The 6,000-nt window shown below is 48.2% G+C and overlaps 1 protein-coding gene across 1 annotated transcript in view; it reads left to right on the top strand.

Annotated features, from left to right (window-relative positions):
• The first annotated feature begins 601 nt into the window (after positions 1-601).
• The window catches only part of LOC139245654 (IgGFc-binding protein-like), a 184,758-nt gene continuing 179,359 nt past the window's right edge, over positions 602-6,000 (top strand). Inside the window, exon 1 of the mRNA XM_070871233.1 lies at positions 602-681. The gene's annotated coding sequence lies outside the window, so the exon portion shown is untranslated. The remainder of the gene's footprint in view (positions 682-6,000) is intronic.

Raw genomic sequence — 6,000 nt, 5'->3', positions numbered from 1 at the left:
CCCGTCCCTTATGCACTCTATGGACTCCTCCTCAAGGCTACCCTGACCAATTTGATTTGTCCAATCAATATGGAGCTTAAAATCACCATGATTATTGCTGTTCCCTTTTTACAAGTTCCCACTATTTCTTGGTTTATGCTCCGACCAACAGAGTTGCTACTGTTACGGGGCCTATAGACTTCGCCCACAAGTGACTTTTTCCCCTTATTGTTCCTTATCTCCACCCAAACTGTTTCAACATCCTGATCATTTGAGCCAATATCGTTTCTTGCTATTGCAGTGATCAGTAGAGCTACCCCACCTCCTTTTCCTTTCTGTCTGTCTGTCCGGATTGTCAAATACCCCTGAATATTTAGTTCCCAGTCCTGGTCACCTTGAAACCACGTCTCTGTAATGGCTATCAGATCATACCCATTTCTATCTATTTGTGCCGTCAACTCATCTATCTTGTTACGAATGCTGCGTGCATTTAGACAAAGTGCCTTTAAATGTGTTTTTACCCTTTTTTCCTGCTTGTTTGCTCTCTCCTTCAAACTCACTTTCTTTATTTTTGCTTTCTAATTCCAACTTTACTCCCCTCCCGACTGAATCTATTTTCAGGTTCCCACTTCCACACCACGGGATTGGATGGGAAGCACGGTGCATCGTCCGGAGGTCGTGAAAGGCGCGATGAAAATGCAGGTAAATCGCCGTTCATTTGTCTTCGATGGACCCCAGCTATTTACAATATACATCAATGATTTAGACGAAGGAATTGAATGTAATATCTCCAAGTTTACAGATGACACTAAGCTGGGTGGCGGTGTGAGCTGCGAGGAGGATGCTAAGAGGCTGCAGGGTGACTTGGACAGGTTAGGTGAGTGGGCAAATGCATGGCAGATGCAGTATAATGTGGATAAATGTGAGGTTATCCACTTTGGTGGCAAAAACAGGAAGGCAGAATATTATCTGAATGGCGGCAGATTAGGAAAAGGGGAGGTGCAACGAGACCTGGGTGTCATGGTACATCAGTCATTGAAAGTTGGCATGCAGGTACAGCAGGTGGTGAAGAAGGCAAATGGTATGTTGGCCTTCATAGCGAGAGGATTTGAGTATAGGAGCAGGGAGGTCTTACTACAGTTGTACAGGGCCTTGGTGAGGCCTCACCTGGAATATTGTGTTCAGTTTTGGTCTCCTAATCTGAGGAAGGACTTTCTTGCTATTGAGGGAGTGCAGCGAAGGTTCACCAGACTGATTCCCGGGATGGCAGGACTGACATATGAAGAAAGACTGGATCGACTGGAATTTAGAAGAATGAGAGGGGATCTCATAGAAACATATAAAATTCTGACGGGATTGGACAGGTTAGATGCAGGAAGAATGTTCCCGATATTGGGGAAGTCCAGAACCAGGGGTCACAGTCTAAGGATAAGGGGTAAGCCATTTAGGACCGAGATGAGGAGAAATTTCTTCACTCAGAGAATCGTGAACCTGTGGAATTCCCTACCACAGAGAGTTGTTGATGCCAGTTCAATGGATATATTCAAAAGGGAGTTAGATGTGACCCTTACGGCTAAAGGGATCAAGGGGTATGGAGAGAAAGCAGGAAAGGGGTACTGAGGGAATGATCAGCCATGATCATATTGAATGGTGGTGCAGGCTCGAAGGGCCGAATGGCCTATTCCTGCACCTATTGTCTATGTTTCTATGTTTTTATGAAACAAAAGAAGGTAGTGATGCGATTCCAGATTTCAGACCAGCGCACAAAATCAAAACTGCTCACTGCACCGTGCTAATCCCTCAGTGTGCTAGTTCATGGATTGTGAACTTGTGGTGCAGCTGAGTTCAGTAATATTGCTCAGCTTTGACATCAAATGTTTTGCATAACGTGCCCCGGGCTGAACTGTGTTTAAGGTGAGGAAAGGGATTCACAATTAGCAGCGGCCACAAACTTCACTGTCATAAACTGCAAATCAGCAGGAGAGGCAGCACATTCAAACTCTATATATAACCCCTGTACCTGCCCTGGGAGTGTTTGATGGGACAGTGCAGAGGGAGCTTTACTCTGTATCTAACCCCCTGTACCTGCCCTGGGAGTGTTTGATGGGACAGTGTAGAGGGAGCTTTACTCTGTATCTAACCCCCTGTACCTGCCCTGGGAGTGTTTGATGGGACAGTGTAGAGGGAGCTTTACTCTGTATCTAACCCCCTGTACCTGCCCTGGGAGTGTTTGATGGGACAGTGTAGAGGGAGCTTTACTCTGTATCTAACTCCGTGCCTGGGGAATGATTGAGGGTGTCATGTATTCAACCAGCATTGTAACCCATGTATAAACTGACCTAAGTTGTATACCGTGAGAATACTGACCACTAGGTGGGAGACACTCCTAACCTGGACCTTCAGGTATAAAAGGGTCAGCTCCACCCACCTTCATCACTTGAGTGCTAAGGAATAAAGGACAGGTCACAGACTGACCTCTCAAGCAGGGGCCTCGTGTGCATTTATACTGTGTAGTAAGGACGTATCAGATGGAGTGAGATGGAGAGGGGAGGGAGGAGTCTGGTGTGGGACATAAACCCGGCACGGAGCGTTGGGCCCAGTGGCCTGTGTCTGGGCTGTACCCTCGATGCTGACTGAATGGGTGCCTCCTCCTTGGGTGAAGGTTCGATGGCCCACTGGCGAAGGGAGGAATGGTCCTGACAATGCATGGTGTGACAGAGTGAGCCAGACTGAGACTGGACCCATGATGGGCACCCTGGCCATTGCTGTTGTCAGAGAGCCCGGAAAGTTCTTGGCTACGAAAATTAAGGAAAACCCAAAGATGTTCGATAAATATATTAGAGCAAGATGGTATCTAAAGAAAGGGTAAGGGCCTTTCAGACATCATGAGGGTCATCATCATCATAAACAGTCGCTCGGAATCGAGGAAGACTTGCCTCCACTCTAACCATGAGTCCTTAGGTGGCTGAACAGTCCAATACGGGAACCACAGTCCCTGTCACAGGTGGGACAGATAGTGGTTGAGGGTAAGGGAGGGTGGGACTGGTTTGCCGCACGCTCCTTCCGCTGCCTGCGCTTGGTTTCTGCATGCTCTCTGCGACGAGACTCGAGGTGCTCAGCGCCCTCCCGGATGGACTTCCTCCACTTAGGGCGGGACTGGTCTTTGGCCAGGAACTCCCAGGTGTTGGTGGGGATGTTGCACTTTATCAGGGAGGCTTTGAGGGTGGTCCCTTGTAACGTTTCATCTGCCCACCTTTGGCTCGTTTGCCGTGAAGGAGTTCCGAGTAGAGCACTTGCTTTGGGAGTCTCGTGTCTGGGGGACATGCGGACAATGTGGCCTGCCCAGCGGAACTGGTCGAGTGTGGTCAGTGCTTCGATGCTGGGGATGTTGGCCTGGTCGAGGACGCTAACGTTGGTGCGTCTGTCCTCCCAGGGGATTTGCAGGATCTTGCGGAGACATCGTTGGTGGTATTTCTCCAGCGACTTGAGGTGTCTACAGTACATGGTCCATGTCTCTGAGCCATAATCTGTGTGTGGAGGCGGTAGATGTGGTAAGGTTCTTAACGAATACTTTGCATCTGTTTTCACAAAGGAAAGGGGCAAAGCAGACACTGCTATCGAGGAGGAGTGTGAAATTCTCGATGAAATAAACATAGTGAGAGAGGAGGTATTAAAGGGTTTAGTGGCTTTGAAAGCGGATAAGTCCCCAGGCCAGGATGAAGTGCATCCCAAGTTTTTGAGCGAAGCAAAAGAGGAAATAGCAGAGGCCTTGACCATCATTTTCCAGTCCGCTTTGAATTCAGGAATGGTGCCAGAGGACTGGAGGACTTGTTTAAGAAGGGAGAAAGGGATAGGCCGAGTAATTAAAGGCCTGTCAGCCTAACCACAGCGGTGGGAAAATTATTGGAAAAATCCTGATACGATAAATCTACATTTGGAAAGGCAGGGATTAGTTAGGGACAGTCAGCACGGATTTGTTCAGGGAAGATCGGGTTTGACTAGCCTGATTGAATTTTTTGAGGAGGTAACCAAGAGGGTCGATGAGGGTAGTGATACGATGAAGTGTATACGGACTTTAGCAAAGCTTTTGATAAGGTCCCACATGGTAGACTGGTCATGAAGGTTAAAGCCCGTGGGATCCAGGGCAAAGTGGCTAGTTGGATCCAAAATTGGCTTGGAGGTAGGAAGCAAGGTGCAATGGTTGATGGGTGTTTTTGTGACTGGAAGGATATTTCCAGTGGGGTTCCGCAGGGCTCAGTACCAGGACCCTTGCTTTTTGTGGTATATATCAACGATTTAGATTTGAATACAGGGAGCATGATTAAGAAGTTTGCTAAAATGATTAAAATTGGCTGTGTGGTTGATAATGAAGAGGAAAGTCATGGGCTGCAGGAGGATATCAATCTACTGGTCAGGTGGGCAGAGCAGTGGCAAATGGAATTTAATTCAGAGAAGTGTGAGGTGATGCACTTTGGGAGGGCTAATAAGGAAAGGGTATACACATTAAGCGGTAGGCCACTTTATAGTGTAGAGGAACAAAGGGACCTTGGAGTGCTTGTTCACAGATCCCTGAAAATAGCGGGCCAGATGGATAAGGTGGTTAAGAAAGCATACGGAATGCTTGCCTTTATTGGCCAAAGCACAGAATATAAGAGCAGGGAGGTTATGCTTAAATTGTATAATACTTTGGTTAGGCCACAGATGGAGTACTGCGTGCAGTTCTGGTTGCCGTATTATAGGAAGGATGTGATTGCATTAGAGAGGGTGCAGAGGAGATTTACCAGGATGTTGCCTGGAATGGAGAATCTTAGTTATGGGGACAGATTGGATAGGCTGGGTTTGTTCTCATTGGAAAAGAGGAGGTTGAGAGGAGACCTCATTGAGACAAAATATTGAGGGGCCTGGACATAGTGGATAGTAAGGGTCTATTTCCATTGGTGGAGGGGGCATAGTTTTAAGGTGGTTGGTGGAAGGTTTAGAGGGAATTTGAGGGGGGGCTTCTTTACGCAGAGGGTTGTGGGGATCTGGAACTCGCTGCCTGGAAGAGTGGTGGATGCAGAAACCCTCACCACTTTTAAGAGATGGTTGGATGGGCACTTAAAGTGCAGTAACCTGCAGGGTTACAGACCTAGAGCTGGTCATTGGGATTAGACTGGATGACCTTTTGTTGGACGGAGCAGATATAACAGTAAGTACTGCAGGAAATCAAATATGGCCAGGGGGATCTCCTGGACTAGTGTCGATCGCCTGGATGGGTCGAAGAGGAATTTCCCAGATGTCTTTTTCTCCCTAAATGGGCCTGGGTTTTTATCTGGTTTTTGCCTCTCCCAGGAGATCACATGGCTCCGGTTGGGGTGGAGTGTAGAATGATTCAGTATAAGGAGTGTCGCAGTTGTGTGGGGCGGACTGGTTGGACTGGTTGCTCTTTGCCTTTCCGTCATTGTTCATAGGTTTATATGTAACCTTCAGGGCTACTGACCGAGGGCCGTGTGTCTCTGTGTCGGCCGGGGCGGACACGATGGGCCGGAATGGCCTCCTTCTGTGCTGTAACTTTCTCTCTCTCTTTTGCTCCCTCGACCAACAGCACTAATATGAACAGGTGATCCTGGTCATTGTCAATCTGGTCGGGGGGACCGGGCCCAGCACACCCTCCCCAAGGGTCTCGCCGCAACACCCTCATCCCCAGAATGGATCCACCAACGGGGCGGCTGGGGGAAGGAAAGTGAACTGGTGGAGTTATAAACCGCCACAAATTGCTGTGAAATACCAACAAACATTGTGGCAGTGTTAGCATGTGAGCTGCCGAGATTCTGTAATATCAGCGTTTGTAGCGTCGGGCCAATTCAGACATGCCGAAGTAAACAAGGTGCTCGCACTTCTGCTCAGAGTTGTCACGCCTGCAGTTAATTAAATTCATTCCCAGCTTCCTTGTTCCGTCTGGGCACCTTGTGTCAAAGGCAACGGCAGGACAGTGTGGGGCAATGGGCCTTTGACTGAACGAAAGACAGAAAAATACACCCC

This window comes from Pristiophorus japonicus, unplaced genomic scaffold, assembly GCF_044704955.1.
Source record: "Pristiophorus japonicus isolate sPriJap1 unplaced genomic scaffold, sPriJap1.hap1 HAP1_SCAFFOLD_228, whole genome shotgun sequence".
Classification (NCBI taxonomy): domain Eukaryota; kingdom Metazoa; phylum Chordata; class Chondrichthyes; family Pristiophoridae; genus Pristiophorus; species Pristiophorus japonicus.
Note: the sequence above shows the minus strand (reverse complement) of the source record. Positions and strands in the feature narration are given on the sequence as shown.